Genomic DNA, 17,069 nt, shown 5'->3' with positions numbered 1-17,069 from the left:
GGAACTTCCCCAGTGTTCTAAGACTTACTGAAAATCAACAGCAGCACAGCAGGCTGCTCAATCAACTCTTTTAAAACTCTTGGATGGACCTGCTGATGTAAAAATGTCTAACTTTAGTAGTTGCTGTTGAACAGCCTCCTGCGATACTAGTGGAATGTCGAGTTTTATCGTATAATGAGACTACATCTGTGTCTTTCTCAAATACTGAACAGAAATATTTAGTTAACACTTTGACCTTTTCTGCATCATTGCCAGGGGTGAGCTGGAGCCGGTTCGCAGGCACCGGTTGTTAAATTTAGAAGCGGTTTTAGAACCGCTTGTTAACTGGCTTCCCTGCGAGGGAAGCTTTGATGGGCTCTGGCCGGGAAGCCTGTAATTCCTCCTCCCGGCCGCCGGGGGGCGCTGCGCTGCGAGAGCCATGTGAGCTGCCTCCTGGCCCTGTTGCTGCTCCTGCTCCTCGGACCTCTGGCCCTGGGGCTCCTGCTGCTACATGGGGGGTTCCCAGCTGCTCTGCTGGGCCTGGGCTGCTCCCAGCGGCTCTCCCCGTGTGAGTGTCTGCACCCCGCCCCCTGCCCGCAGCCACCCCCTGCCCGCAGCCCCCCTATCGCACCCCCTGCCCGCACCTGCCTGCACCTGCCCGCAGCCCCCCCTGCCTGCAGCCACCCCCTGCCCGCAGCTCCCCTGCCTGCACCCCCCGCAGCCACCACCTGCCCGCAGCCCCCCTGCCCGCAGCTCCCCTGCCTGCACCCCCCGCAGCCACCCCCTGCCCGCAGCTCCCCTGCCCGCAGCTCCCTGCCTGCACCCCGCAGCCACCCCTGCCCGCACCTGCCCGCAGCCCCCCTGCCCGCACCTGCCCGCAGCCCCTGCCCGCAGCTCCCTGCCTGCACCCCGCAGCCACCCCTGCCCGCACCTGCCCGCAGCCCCTATCGCACCCCTGCCCGCAGCCCCTGCCCGCACCTGCCTGCACCTGCCCGCAGCCCCCTGCCTGCAGCCACCCCTGCCCGCAGCTCCTGCCTGCACCCCTGCAGCCACCCCTGCCCGCACCTGCCCGCAGCCCCTGCCCGCAGCCCCTGCCTGCAGCCGCCCCTGCCCGCAGCCCCCTGCCTGCAGCCGCCCCTGCCCGCAGCCCCTGTCCGCAGCCGCCCCTGCCCACACCCCCGGCCTGCAGCCACCCCTGCCCGCAGCCGCCCGCAGCCAGCCCTTGCCCACCCCTGCCTGCAGCCACCCGCAGCCCGCCCCTTCCCACAGCCCCTGCCACCCCCTTGCCCGCAGCCAGCCCTTGCCCAGCCCCCTGCCCGCAGCCGCCCCCTGCCCGCAGCCAGCCCCTGCCTGCAGCCCCTGCCCGCCGCCGCCTCCTGCCCACCCCCTGCCCGCAGCCACCCCGTCTGCATCACCTGCCTGCAGCCAGCCCCTGTTGCAGCCAGCCCGTGTCACACTCCCTGCCTTCAGCTAGCCCTGCCCCACGCCCCTGTCTGCAGCCAGCCCCATGTCCACTGGTGCCCTGCAGTTCTCAGGGCAGTAACCCTGCACACCTGTTTCAATGAGGGGGGGCAGGGAGCAGCTGGGACCCACACGTGCACACCCTAGGGTGGCCAGACAGCAAGTGTGAAAAATCGGGATGGGGGTGAGGGGTAATAGGAGCCTATATAAGAAAAAGACCCAAAAATTCAGACTGTCCCTATAAAATTGGGAGGCGCAGGGACTCACACATGTGAAACGGAGCTCATTTCTAGTTCAGCCCCATCTTTTTAAAAAAGAACTTTAGGTAGGGTTAACATACATCTGTTGCCTATGGTAACCCTATTGGTACAAAAAATACATGCTGTGGCACATCCCTTAAATCAGAACTTTTTATAGGAAACTGGTTGTTAAGATTTTAGCAGCTCATCACTGATCATTGCTGATAATTCTACTATTTCCATGTAGCAATGGATCAATACCATTGTTAGGATTTTTTTGTTCTTAATATACTTTAAAACCTTCCTCCTCCCAGCTGATTTGGCTTTGTGAAATCGGCCCTTTTAAAGCAGGGCGTTGGAGCGGAGCAGCTCCGGAGCAGTGGCGCTGCAGGTTTTTAGCTGGGGCGGAGCTGGAGCACAGCTCCAAAGCCCTGTTTTAAAGCACCAAGTATATATATTACAGATCTGGACTCATTTTGTTTGCACATTACAAATGTGATCGTCATGATCACTTGTACTTAAGCTACCATTAATTTTTAGTTCTGTGATCAGTTCTTCTCCATCTGTAAGGACGAGATCTAATATAGAATTCCCTTGTGTTGGATGCAACAGTTTATTAGGAAATTGTCATCTCTAATGTTTAGAAATGCCAAGGATGTGTTCCAAGTATTAGCAGCATGAGCCCTCCGGTATATGGCACTCAGTTTGAAATCCCTCAGGATCAAGTGGCTTTTTTTCCCCCGACCTATTACAGATAGGTCTGTAAATCCCGTTCTCGGGTGATTTTAGTGTCTGTAGCAGGCAAACTTTTTGGCCTGATGGCCACATTGCAAAACTGTATGGAAGGCCAGGTAGGGAAGGCTGTGCCTCCCCAAAGAGCCTGGCCCCCGCCCCCATCCGTCCCCCTTCCACTTCCCGCCACCTGACTGCCCCACTCAGAACCTCTTACCCATCCAACCCCCACTGCTCCTTGTCCCCTGAGCACCCCCTCCCGGGAACCCTTGCCCCTAACAGTCCCCGGGACCCCACCCCCTATCCAACCCCCGTCTGTTCCCCGTCCCCTGACTGCTCTGACCCCTATCCACACCCCCGCCCCTTGACAGGCCCCCCAGGACCCCACGCCTATCCAACCCCCGCCTGTTCCCCGTCCCCTAAACCCTATCCACACCCCTGCCCCCTGACAGGCCCCCCTGTGACTCCCACACATATCCAACTCCCCCCATCCCAACCACCCCCCAGAACCTCTGCCCCATCCAACCACCCCCTACTCTCTGCCCCCTGGAACTCCTCCGGCTGCACTGTGGGAGCCAGACATGCTGCTGCTCAGCTTGGCAGGAACATGCAACCCCATCACCCAGAGCGCTGCCCAGAGCCATGGTGGCGTGGCTGCAGGGGAAGGGGGACAGTGGGGGAGGGCCCAGGGGCTGGCTAGCCTCCCTGGCTGGGAGTTCAAGGGCCTGCAGGATGGTCCCATGGGCCATAGTTTGCCCACCTCTGAGCTAGTACCTCTTCATGTACTTTACAAATCTTGAATCCTAACACATAAGCATTCAAGATCACTTCCTTCTGAGTTATCAGTGGCTTGGAAACAGATAATGCCATTTTGGACAGAGTGCCTCTTCCCCACCCACCCACTCTTTTTGCCCACTCAATCCTTCCTACATAGGTTATAATAATTGATTTTAACATTCCCGTCAGGCCATCCCACCAGACTTTAGTAATACCAATTAGATTGAGTTTATGCTCTTAAAGAGCACTTTGTCAAGTATCAGAGGGGTCGCCGTGTTAGTCTGGATCTCTAAAAAGCAACAAAGAGACCTGTGGCACTTTATAGACTAAGGGTCTGTCTACACTATGAAATTAGGTTGAATTTATAGAAGTTGTTTTTTAGAAATCGTTTCTATACAGTCGATTGTGTGTGTGTCCCCACACAAAATGCTCTAAGTGCATTAAGTCGGTGGACTGCATCCACAGTACCGAGGCTAGCGTCGACTTCTGGAGTGTTGAATTGTGGGTAGCTATCCCACAGTTCCCGCAGTCTCTGCTGCCCATTGGAATTCTGGGTTGAGATCCCAATGCCTGATGGGGCGAAAACAGTGTCACGGGTCGTTCTGGGTACGTGTAGTCAGACCCCCCTCTCCCTTCCTCCCTTCGTGAAAGCAACGGCAGACAATGGTTTTGCGCCTCTTTTCCTGGGTTACCTGAGCACATGCCATACCCCAGCAAGCATGGAGCCCACACAGCTCACCGTCACAATATGTCTCCTGGGTGCTGGCAGACGTGGGACTGCATTGCTACACAGCAGCAGCTCATTGCCTTTTGGCAGCAGAGCATTAAAATTGGTACTCCTGGGTGCTCTTTTAGCCGACCTCGGTGAGGTCGGTCAGGGGTGCCTGGGCACAGATGGGAGTGACTCAGCCAGGTCATTCCCATTTTCTGCCGAGCACCCAGGAGGTGACAGTGGCTAGCAGTCGTACTGTACCGTCTGCTGCCAGTCTAAGATGTAAAAGATAGATGGAGTGGATAAAAACAAGAAATTGACCCGATTTGTTTTGTGCTAAACCCAGGGTTTTGAGTTTGATCCTTCAGGGGCCATTCTGTGTGACCGTTGTTTGTGTTTCTCCTTGATGCAAAGCCATCCCTTTTGTTGATTTTAATTCCCTGTAAGCCATGTCGTCAGTCGCCCCTCCCTTCATCAGAGCAACAGCAGACAATCATTTCAGCTTTTTTTCAGCGCAGAACCAGAAGCTGCAAAAGCAAAACCAGGCGAGGAGGCGACGGCAGTGTGGTAACGAGAGTGATGAGGACATATGGACATGGACACAGACTTCTTACAAAATACAGGCCGGGCAATGTGCACATCATGCTGATGAGCTCTGCATGGTCACCTGTGCTGATCAGCTCACCACGCTGGCCAAACAGGAAATGAAATTCAAAAGTTCGCGGGCCTTTTCCTGTCTACCTGGCCAGTGCATCTGAGTTGAGAGCGCTGTCCAGAGCGGTCACAATGGAGCACTGTGGGATAGCTCCCAGAGGCCAATACCATCAAATTGTGCCCACACTACCCCAAATTCAACCCAGCAAGGCCGATTTCAGCGCTAATCCTCTCGTCGGAGGTGGAGTAAAGAAATCAATTTAAAGAGCCCTTTAGGTCGAAAAAAAGGGCTTCCTCGTGTGGACGGGTCCAAGCTTAAATCGAGGTAACGCTGCTAAATTCGACCTAAAATCGTAGTGTAGACCAGGCCTAACAGACATATTGGAGCATAAGCTTTCGTGACGTGTGTCTGATGAAGTGGGTATTCACCCACGAAAGCTCATGCTGCAAAACGTCTGTTAGTCTATAAGGTGCCACAGGACTCTTTGTTGCTTTTTAAAGAACTCTGAATTCCCTTTGTTTGTTAGCATTGTCGTATAGGCAACTCATTTTTTCTCTGCATGTTCTTTGGTTCCTTAATTAAGTACTTTTTTCTCCACATCTCAACTTTGTGCTAAATGATTGCCCATCTCTTTTTGCTCCTAGTTTAATGCCCTCCTGGCTAACCAGCTTGTCCCTAAGGAGATTGGTTCAGCTTCTACTGCAGTGAAGGCCTCCTCTCCTCTTAGAAGGTGGACCAATGTTCCACAAAATCAAAGCCTTCCACGCTACACCACTAACCTAGCCAGCAGTTCACTTCCAAAGTTTTCTGCCTTCTATCCTCGTCCACTTGTAGGAAGGAATGATCTTCGGGAAGGTCACTTTGAACATTCTTCTTCAATATGGTTCCAAGTTTCCTGTTATCTGTCAGATATCCCTGTCATGCCGTGTGGAGTGGCTCACCGAGTGCCAACCTCACTCAGGGCAGACTGTCAGAAAGCAGGGCAGACACCCCAACTGGTGATACATTCTATAATTAGATTTCACCAACCCAGTAACAAATCTGAACTCCTAAAGCACTATTACAGTCTTACCATGGAGCCACAGACTGTCCCCATGGGCATTCCAGTCTGTCTTGTCACCCAGGCAGGCTGGATTAGGTGATAGACGGTCATTTTACACTAATAATATCAACAATATTCATGTTACTCCCAGTTCTCAAGGATCAGTCACTTACCCCAGGTCAGCTGTACTCCGACCTCAAACCAAAGACCATGCCTGTAGCCAATCCTGTAATTAACTAAAGATTTATTAACTAAGAAAAGAAATGGCGTTATTTACCAGGTTAAAACAGGAAACACACACACAGTCGTAGATTTAAAAGGCAATATAAGCTTCTGTAGTAATCATCTCTGTGTTCTTTAGGGCTGACCATGGGGGATCTCTTGCTTATGTGTAGGAATCTTTGCCCCTCAGAGCCCAGAGAGCATAAAAGATCCAGTTTCTCCTTGTCAGGGATTTTTATCCCCTTCACCACAGAATCCAAGCTGATGGCATGAGTTCACATGCAGGCCGCCTCTTCCTGGAGGGAGAGAGGAATGCAGTCAACAAGGTCCATGTCTTTGATGCTACACAATGCCTCATTTACCTTCAGTGGGCCATCTGGTGTGGAGGATGAGCATGCTACCTTAATGCTGCTTCTGTTTGGTGAGTTACACAGTCACAGAGGTTTACAATACAAACTCTCAATATAATACCATGGGCTACAGAGGTTAGAAGTATGATCAGTACATGCAGCATCCTACAAGAATTCTGTAAAGTCTGAACACATTCTTACATCTGTGTTAACTACACTAACCCACAGGTGAGCTGGACTGGTTTCCAGCTCTGCATTTGTCAGCATTCAGCAAGGCCCTGGGCCTTTGGCAAGAGCTGGCACCAGTCCGCCAGCATCATGATCCCACAACATACTGTGATTAGTGTCTATATGAACCATCACCAATGGCTCTTTTCCCATCAACTTCAGAAGCCTAGCCAGTCTTAGGCCTGGTCTACACTACGATTTTAGGTCAAATTTAGCAGCATTACCTCAATTTAAGCCTGGACCTGTCCATGTGATGAAGCCCTTTTTTTCAACTTAAAGGGCTCTTTAAATCGATTTCTTTACTCCACCTCCGACGAGGGGATTAGCGCTGAAATCGGCTTTGCCGTGTCGAATTTGGAGTAGTGTGGACGCAATTTGATGGTATTGACCACCGGGAGCTATTCCAGAGTGCTCCATTATGACCACTCTGGACAGCGCTCTCAACTCAGATGCACTGGCCAGGTAGACAGGAAAAGGCCCATGAAATTTTGAATCTCATTTCCTGTTTTGCCAGCGTGGCAAGGTGCAGGTGAGTGCAGATCTCATCAGCAGAGGTGACCATGATGGAGTCCCAGGATCGCAAAGAGCTCCAGCATGGACTGTACGGGAGGTACGGGATCTGCTCACTGTATGGGGAGACAAATCCATGCTAGCTGAACTCCGTTCCAGTAAACGAAATGCCAAAACATTGGAAAAAGTCTCCAAGGGCATGAAGGACAGAGGCCATAACAGGGACCCGCAGCAGTGCCACGTGAAACTTAAAGAGCTAAGGCAAGCCTACCACAAAACCAGAGAGGCAAACGGAAGGTCCGGGGCAGAGCCGCAGACATGCCGCTTCTGCGCTGAGCTGCATGCCATGCTAGGGGGTGCAGCCACCACTCCCCCAACCCTGTGCTTTGACTCTGTCAATGGAGAATCACGCAACACGGAAGCGGGTTTTGGGGATGAGGAAGATGATGCTGAAGAGGTTGAAGATGCTCACAGCAAGGAAGCAGAGAAACCAGTTTCCCCAACAGCCAAGATATGTTTCTCACCCTGGACCTGGAGCCAGTAACCCCCAAACCCACCCAAGGCTGCCTCCCGGACCCTGAAGGTGGAGAAGGGACCTCTGGTGAGTGCACCTTTGTAAATATTACACATGGTTTAAAAGCAAGTGTGTTTTAATGATTAATTTGCCCTGGCATTCATGGCCAGTACAGCTACTGGAAAAGTCTGTTAACGTGTATGGGGATGGAGCGGAAATTCTCCAGGGACATCTCCGTAAAGTTCTCCTGGATGTACTCCCAAAGCCTTTGCCAAAGGTTTCTGGGAAGGGCGGCCTTATTCCATCCACCATGGTAGGACACTTTACCATGCCAGGCTAGTAGCACGTAGTCTGGAATCATTGCATAACAAAGCCTGGCAGCATATGGTCCCGGTGTTTGCTGGCATTCAAACATCTGTTCTTTATCTCGCTGTGTTATCCTCAGGAGAGTGATATCATTCATGGGCACCTGGTTGAAATAGGGTGCTTTTATTAAGGGGACATTCAGCGGTGCCTTTTCCTGTTTGGCTGTGACTGAACAGAAATGTTCCCTGCTGTTAGCCACGTGGAGGGGTGGAGTGTGAGTGATCTCTCACACAAACTGGCAGGCCCGCAATACAAGAGGCAAAATGCGACCTTGTAAGGAAAGCACATGTGCTGTGTAATGTGAACAGCAAGGTTTAGCATGTAAGAGTGTACCCATTGTTCTCTAAAATGTCTTTTTAACTACCACTCTCCCTTTTCCTCCACCAACTGCAAATGTTTCTCCTTCGCAGAGGCTAGCGAACATTAGAAGGCGAAAAAAACGCACTTGGGATGAAATGTTCTCTGAGCTCCTGCTGTCCTCCCACACTGACAGAGCACAGCAGAATGCGTGGAGGCAGACAATGGCAGAGTGCAGGAAAGCACAATATGAACATGAGCAGAGGTGGTGGGCTGAAGATGATAGGTGGCATCAGCTTGCTGACAGAAGGCAAGAGTCGATGCTCAGGCTGCTGGAAGATCAAACTCATATGCTCCAGCGTATCATTGAGCTGCAGGAAAGGCAGCAGGAGCACAGACCACCGCTGCAGCCCTTGTGTAACCAACCGCCCTCCTCCCCAAGTTCCAGAGCCTCCTCACCCAGATGCCCAAGAATGCGGTGTGGGGGCCTCCAGCCACCCAGCCACTCCACCCCAGAGGATTGCCCAAGCAACAGAAGGCTGGCCTTAAAAAAAAACAACAAAAAAAAAAACCTTATTGAAGTTTTAAAGTGCGGTGTGGCCTTGTCCTTCCCTCCTCCCCCACCCCACCCGATGCATCCCTCCTCCCCCACCCCTCCCAGACTATCTTGGTAGTTATCCCCCTATTTGTGTGATGAATTAATAAAGAATGCATGAATGTGAGCAACAATGACTTTACTGCCTCTGCAAGCGTGATCGAAGGGGGGAGGGGAGGGTGGCTAGCTTACAGGGAAGTAGAGTAAACCAAGGGAGGGGTCATCAAGGAGAAACAATCAGAACTCTCACACTGTAGCCTGGCTAGTCATGAAACTGGTTTTCAAAGCTTCTCTGATGCTCAGCGCGCCCTCCTGTACTCTTCTAACCGCTGCACGTAGTCAGTGGCCAGGCGATTTGCCTCAACCTCCCACCCAGCCATAAACGTCTCCCTCTTACTCTCACAGGGATTGTGGAGCACACAGCAAGCAGTAATAACAGTGGGAATATTGGTTTTGCTGAGGTCTATCCGAGTCAGTAATGTGCGCCAGCGTGCTTTCAAATGTCCAAATGCACATTCTACCACCATTCTGCACTTGCTCAGCCTATAGTTGAACAGCTCCTGACTACTGTCCAGGCTGGCTGTGTCTGGCTTCATGAGCCATGGCATTAAGGGGTAGGCTGGGTCCCCAAGGATAACTATAGGCATTTCAACATCCCCAATGGTTATTTTCTGATCTGGGAAGAAAGTCCCTTCCTGCAGCTTTTGAAACAGACCAGAGTTCCTGAAGACATGAGTGTCATGTGCCTTTCCTGGCCATCCCATGTTGATGTTGGTGAAACGTCCCTTGTGATCCACCAGTGCTTGCAGCATCATTGAAAAGTACCCCTTGCAGTTTATGTACTCGCTGGCTTGGTGCTCCGGTGCCAAGATAGGGATATGGGTTCCATCTATCACCCCACTACAGTTAGGGAAACCCATTGCAGCAAAGCCATTGACTACGACCTGCACATTTCCCAGAGTCACTACCCTTGACATCAGCAGCTCTTTGATTGCGTTGGCTACTTGCATCACAGCAGCCCCCACAGTAGATTTGCCCACTCCAAATTGATTCCTGACTGACCCGTAGCTGTCTGGCGTTGCAAGCTTCCAGAGGGCTATTGCCACTCACTTCTCAACTGTGAGAGTTGCTCTTATCTTGGTATTCTTGCGCTTCAGGGCAGGGGAAAGCAAGTCACAAAGTTGCATGAAAGTGCCCTTATGCATGCAGCAATTTCGCAACCACTGGGAATCGTCCCAGACTTGCAAAACTATGCGGTCCCACCACTCTGTGCTTGTTTCCTTGGCCCAGAATCAGTGTTTCACAGCATGAACCTGCCCCATTAACACCATGATGTGCACATTGCCGGGGCCCGTACTTTGCGAGAAGTCTCTGTCCATGTCTATATGTCCTCATCACTATCACCGCGCTGCCATCACCTCCTCGCCTGATTTTGCTTTGGCAGGTTCTGGTTCTGCATATACTCCAGGATACTGCGCGTGGTATTCACAGTGCTCATAATTTGCTGCGGTGATCTGAGCGGGCTCCATGATCTCAGTGCTGTGGCATCTGGGCTGAAAAAAGGCGCGAAACAATTGTCTGCTCTGACGGAGGGAGGGGCAACTGACGACATGGCTTACAGGGAATTAAAATCCACAAAGAGGATGGCTTTGCATCAAGGAGAACACAAACAACTGTTACACAGAATGGCCCCCTCAAGGATCAAACTCAAAACCCTGGGTTTAGCAGGGCATTGATTTCACAGAGGAAGGAAGCAAATGAATACAAAACAAATCAGGTCTATTTCTTGTTTTGATCCACTTCATCTAGCTTTTACATCTTTAGGCTAGCAGCAGATGGTGCATTACCACTGCTAGCCATCATCATTTCCTGGCTGTTTACCAGAAGTCAGCATCGTAGGGCTGTTAGCCATTGCCATCTCCTGCATGCTTAGCAGAGAGGAGAATGACCAGGCTGAGTCACTCCCATGTCTGCCCAGGTGCCCCTGACTGACCTCACTGAGGTCAGCTAAAAGAGCACCTAAAAATACAATGATGATGGTTACCCGTTGTAACACACTATCTGCTACCCAAAGGCAATACGCTGCTGCTGTGTAGCAATGCAGTCCCATGTCTGCTAGCACCTAGGAGACGTACGGTGACGGTCAGCTGTGCGGGCTCCATGCTTGCCCTGGTATGGCGTCTGCACAGGTAACCCAGGAAAAAAGGCGCAAAACCATTGTCTGCTGTTGCTTTCATGGAGGGAGTGAGGGAGACGGGGGCCTGACGACATTTACCCAGAACCACCCGCAACACTGTTTTTGCCCCATCAGGCAGTGGGATCTCAACCCAGAATTCCAATGGGCGGCGGAGACTGCGGGAACTGTGGGATAGCTACCCACAGTGCAACGCTCCGAAAGTGGATGCTAGCCTCTGTACTGTGGACGCAGTCCGCAGACTTAATGCACTTAGAGCATTTTTTGTGGGGACACACACAATTGACTGTATAAAAACATCTTGCATCTGAAGAAGTGGGTATTCACCCACGAAAGCTCATGCTGCAAAACGTCTGTTAGTCTATAAGGTGCCACAGGATTCTTTGTTGTATAAAAACAATTTCTGAAAAACCGACTTCTATAAATTTGACCTAATTTCCTAGTGTAGACACCCTTAGAGTGATGTCTCAGATCTTGGCTTCAGAAAGGTAGCATGCCACCTGTTGTCTGCCTGTTCCTTGCAGAATCTTCTTTTAATTCTTCTGAGTACTGAATCCCCAACAAGAATCCTTTGTCTTCTCTTCCCTGGATGGTTTGAGAAGTCTGTGTGGGCAAGCTTGCTTTTTCCTACAGGGTGGCCAAGCTGCCATCCTCAGGTGTACCCCATGCATCTCTCCACTCCCTTGGACCGGATCTTGAGCGGTATCTTCCACAGTTTCCATGCTGAGAACCTGGTATCAGTTGGAAACTTCTAGGTGTGTGGAATTCCTCTGGGTCGTTTTCTCCCTAGTGGCCACTGCCTGCTCAGCTCCTCGTCTCCAGACAAATAGAATGCTACTGTGACATCTTACCACTGGTGGGTAAATATCTTCATTATACATATGGGGAAACTGAGGCATAGCAAGCTGATAGGACTAACACAGAGATCTTATAGAGCCAGGAATAGAATGTAGATGTCCTGTATTTTGGCTTTAACCACAAGACCTTCCTCTGAAGGACATAGGAGGTGCCTGTAATAATTTGTGAGTACTACATGTTCTATGGCATGAACTCCCTCAGGAACTAAGGACCCCCTAACTTCTACTCTAAGTGCAAGGTGCATTTCTTTTGTCTTGTTTTCTCTCACATGAACATATAGCAACATGTATGTTAACCCACCACCACCACCACCAAACACGACACTTCATGTCTCCACTTGGGGAGGCGATGAGAGACCAGCACGTGACAGATGTTAGTCACATTACTTGATGCAGGACTGGAAGGCGCTCAGGTACGACGGTGCTGAGCACAGGATAAGAACCTGGATAGAAGAGAAGTCTCTCTCTCTGTCTCACACTCTCTCTCTCTCTCTCTCTCTCTCTCTGTTTTGTTTGCACTGTGATTCCAAGGGGTTGATTCCAGCAGGAGCTGACTGCACGTACACAGGAGAGTGGAGAATAGCCTCAGCCAGCCCCATTCACCAATATCTGAAGGACAGTGCGGCTGCACCTCCAGCTGTGCTGAGTTCGTCTGGCCCACGATTGCAGGAGGGGGGTATCTGGGTGGGAAAAACTGGAACCAAGAACATTGAGGTGAATAAAAGGACAGCCCTGAAAAACAGAGAGCAGGAGGCAGGGATTGCTGGGGAGCAGATGGAACCCCAGCCCTCAGAGGCAGGGATGTCTGGGATAAGCTTAGGCCTGATATGGGTGTAGAACTATTAGTGTGTTGAAACTTTCAGCTCTTGTTCTGCTTTGTTTTGGTGTTGAGATTAAAAACTCCGTTGTTCTGGAAGGAGCGGTGTGGAGCTCTGCATTCACCACTGCTTGCAGCTCCTTGAAGGAAAGACAGGCAGGATGCAAACCCCACGATCAAGGCTGGCACACAGGGAGCTGCGCCCTGAGGCCCCTGTCTGCAGGGGCGGCTCTAGGCACCAGCTAAACAAGGGGCAGTAACCAGCCTGTTGTTCTGCCGCCGAGTGCAGCAGGGCAGGGAGCCGGCTAAGTGGGGAACCTGTCCCCGCCGCTCTCCCGCAGGCAGCGGCCACCCCCCGACCCCCCAGGCGGGAGCCAGGGGCCCTGCTCCGGCTGTAGAGGATGGGGGGAACATGGTGCCTGGGCAGGCCGCTCCTACTCGGCTTGTCCCCGCTTCCTCTCCTCTGCGCCGCTTCCTGCCAGGGGAGGGGAGAGGGGAGCAGAGCGGCAGCCCGGGCTGAGCCCAGCTCATGCCAGGGCCAAGGCGAAGACGAAGGATGAGCGGGGCTGGCATCCAGCAGCAGCCCCAACCCCTGGCCTTGGGAGCGGCAGTTTGGGGGAGATGAATCCACCTTGGGCCAGATCCGCAGCAAGGTGAGAGTTGGGCCAGGCGGGAGGGTTTTGTTCAAATTAAATGTTAAAATTACACTAGTAGGAAAGGTTTCAGAGTAGCAGCCGTGTTAGTCTGTATCCGCAGAAAGAACAGGAGTACTTGTGGCACCTTAGAGACCAACAAATTTATTTCAGCATGAGCTTTCATGAGCTACAGCTCACTTCATCGGATGAGCTGTAGCCCACAAAAGCTTATGCTCAAATAAATGTGTTAGTCTCTAAGGTGCCACAAGGAGTCCTGTTCTTTTTACTAGTAGGAAATTGTTTTATTTCACTAACTACAAATTCACTGTTCATTTTTTTTAAAATTTAAACAGTCAAATCAAAACTGCAAAGTGCAAACGTGTAAAAGCCAAAAAAAAAAAAAAAGCTGGGGGGCAGCCACAATTTTTTTTTTGCTTGGGGCAGCAAAAAACCTAGAGCCGGCCCTGCCTGTGTGAGAGGGGAGAATCACGGGATTCTCACCTGAAAGAGGTGGAGGAGCAGGGCCTGTCACCTGAAGGGAAGCTCTCAAAGGCGCGAGCAGGGCGGCAGCTATAGCTGTAACCGGGACACCTCTTTCCACACAGGCCCCAATGATCTAATCCAGTGTGGCAAGAGTGAGGTGCAGGATTATGTGCATCATTGTTCTGCCAGGAGGCAGGGGACTGCACGAGGCAGGCCTGTGCCATAGTGCAAGTCTGGTCCAGTCTGGCAGAAGGTGGGATACCAACCTATGTACAGCAAGGGCTGATCCAACGCCGGAGTATAACCACTAATGGTTTCGGAGTTGAACTGCTGTTTCTCAGTTGTCCTGCAGATGGAGCCCTTATCCCGCCTGCTGGAGCCTGCTGTGTGTAAAAGAAGTGGAGATTCGTGCTTCAGTTCCTTCCAGCAGCTGAGCTGTTAGCTGCTGGTGCAGGGAGCAAGCAACCCTGGCATGGGGAGAAGACCCAGCGCGATGCCATTAGACCTGGATTCAGTTCTACTCCGAGTCATGCAACAGGCTTCCTTGCTCTGCTCCTTTCTCTTGAGTGCTCTGTGGGGGAGCCGTGTTCCCCATGCCCCTCACTTCAGGGGAGCGTGTGTTATGATGCAGCGTTGAGAGGTGGGGCTGCGGCCAGGGGCGGCTCTAGGAATTTCGCCGCCCCAAGCAGGGCGGCACGCTGCAGGGGGCGCTCTGGCGGTCGCCAGTCCCGCGGCTCCGGTGGACGTCCCGCAGACATGCCTGTGGAGGGTCTGCTGGTCCCGCGCCTCTGGTGAAGCATCCACAGGCACGCCTGCGGGAGGTCCACCGGAGCTGCCTGCCGCCCTCCCGTGGGACGCCGCCCCAAGCACGGGCTTGGTGCGCTGGGGTCTGGAGCCGGCCCTGGCTGCAGCACCCAGCCAGCACTTGGCCATATCATGGGCAGTTGGGCTTCTCACACATCTGTTGCTACAAGGTGCTGGGAAGGGATTGGAAGAGGGAGAGGAAATGGCCACAAAGCCTCAGAGCTAATCCAGCAAGGGGGTGTCCCACCTCTGCCTCTCCAGCTGGCAGCCTGGGCTTGGCCTTGAGGTCTGGGCTTGACTGTGGCAGTTGTCATGCTGCCACTGGCAGGAAAGCCAAGGGGGGGGCTGAGCCCTTCTCTCAACTCTCTGCCAAGGGGCATTGCCATCCACACCTGTTCCTAGCAGCCCACCCCCAGGGCAGCTTTGTCATCAGAGAATGCCCCCTACTGCCCTGGATCCCCCATGCTGGGCCCTGTGAGGACCTCGAGCCCATGCGGCTCCTGGCTGAGCCTTGCCCTGACCCCTGGAGGTGCCTGGCCAGAGTCTATGAGCTCCCCAGAGCTGGCCATGCGTGGCTGGATGTGCATGCAGGCTGCAGGGCTGGATCGTCTCACGTAGGCAGGAACCCCCTGGAGCGACACTTCTGTTAATGCTGTTCCCTATTAACCTGCTGCCTGTGATGCCAGCTTCCCCCCCAGCAAGGAGCAGACACTGCCTGTGGTAGACCCCAGCCCCAGCTCTCAACCCCCGTCACCCTAGTGCACCCCACACCTACAGGTGATCTGCCTGCCTGGCAGCTCAGCCTCTCGGATGTGCGGGGCCTGCTGGCCCCTCCAGGGATGCAGCACACCTCGCCTTCCCTGGCACTGTGGGTTCTCCCACCCCCAGGTACGCAGCCTGCCTGGCCCAGCCTGGATCCTTTGGGGGCACCCGTCCTGGCCACCCTGGGTTTGCCTGCCTTGTGCCTGCACGCGGTGGAAGTAGTGGGGCTTGGGGGAAGGGGACACCTGCAGCTTAGTGCAGGATGTTTCTTGGAGCATTGCTGGTGAAGTTGGAACCGAGATCTGCCCAGCCCTCAGCGCCAGGACCCCGGCCGCACACCAAGGAGCTGCCCCAGAAAGAGTCACAGACAGTGGGGAGGGCAAAGACGACTAAGATCCCAGGGCAGGATTGTTCTCCCTGACGGCTGTGCTCCCTGGGCTGCCCCTCCCCGTGGTCTTGGCTGCACACCAGCTGGCAGCAGCTGCTCAGCCTGGCCCCCAGCGTGCAGCGTGACAGATGGAGGATGGATGGCTGGAGCTCCACTGAAATGAATGCAGGATCACGCCCGACCAGGCTCCACTTTCAGAGCAACCCAAACCCTCCCCACAGAGCTCAGCTTAACTCTAGTCCCCCAGAGAGAAGCAGATGCCCACTGTGCAGAGCACCACATAGACCAAACTCCCCAGTCCCTGCAGTGCTTGCACCCCCTATACCTTGTTGCCTGTCTCCAACCCCTAGATCTGGCAGCTGGAGAGACCTCAAGTGCATCCCTCTGGCGTGTGGCTGGCTGGGACAGGGCTGGACTCTGAGGAAATGCTCCAGCTCTTGGACTCTGTTCCAGTCTACACAGTCTCCTTAACAGATCTGCCTGCCTCCCTCCCTCCCATCCAGCTAGGGGCTGACCCTGAACTTTGCCTCTTGCTCCAGCAATGCAAGGATCCAGAACTCTGGCTGCGTGCATCCCTCAGAGAGCTGCTGGGACAGCTCCCCTAGAACAGGCAGGGGACGGTCACTGGCACTGAAGGGTGGCAAATTCAGAATGGCTACAGGGAAATACCCTTGACCTGAGGAACTCACTGCCACAAGATCTCACTGAGGCCAAGAGCACAGCAGGGTTCAAGAAGAGATTGACGAGCTCTACGGAGAACAAGCCTGTACACAGTAAAGACTCAAACCCAGAGACGAGCTAGGAAGGGACCGGAACTCTCTGACTCGGGGCATGAGCCAAGTACTGGGATTGGGAGGAAAATCCCCCCCCCCAGGGGGCTGGTTACCTCATAACCCCCCAACTCTAGTGAACATGCTCACAAGGCGTGTGGCCAGGGATGTCATCCTTGTCTAAGGACCCCTGGTCTCAGCTCACTGGTAGAGTTTATCTGGCCTGTGCAGAAGGGGCTGAACTGGGTAATAAAAGGTTAAAACAACTTTTCTAGGCTTGGGCTAGGCCACGTTTCTTGCACCAGGTTCTAGTGGATTGACCCAGCCCACATCATCCAGCCAGAGCCAGGAGGAGACCAGGGATTCCTGGAGCACCTGGCATCTAGTCTGCCTGCCCAGAGAGGCCAGCGAACTCTCCCTGAGCAGGGGCGGCTCCAGGCACCAGCGCAGCAAGCGCGTGCCTGGGGCGGCAAGCCATGGGGGGGTGGCCTGCCGGTCGCTGCGAGGGAGGCAGGCAGGTGGCTTTCGGCAGCGCACCTGCGGGAGGTCTGCCGGTCCCGCGGCTTCAGCAGCAATTCAGCGGCGGGGACACCGATGGTGCGGCACCGGTGGACCTCCCGCAGGTGCGCTGCCAAAAGTCGCCTGCCTGCCGTGCTTGGGGTGACAAAAAACATAGAGCC

This window comes from Mauremys reevesii, linkage group 20 (genome assembly GCF_016161935.1).
Source record: "Mauremys reevesii isolate NIE-2019 linkage group 20, ASM1616193v1, whole genome shotgun sequence".
Classification (NCBI taxonomy): domain Eukaryota; kingdom Metazoa; phylum Chordata; order Testudines; family Geoemydidae; genus Mauremys; species Mauremys reevesii.
Note: the sequence above shows the minus strand (reverse complement) of the source record.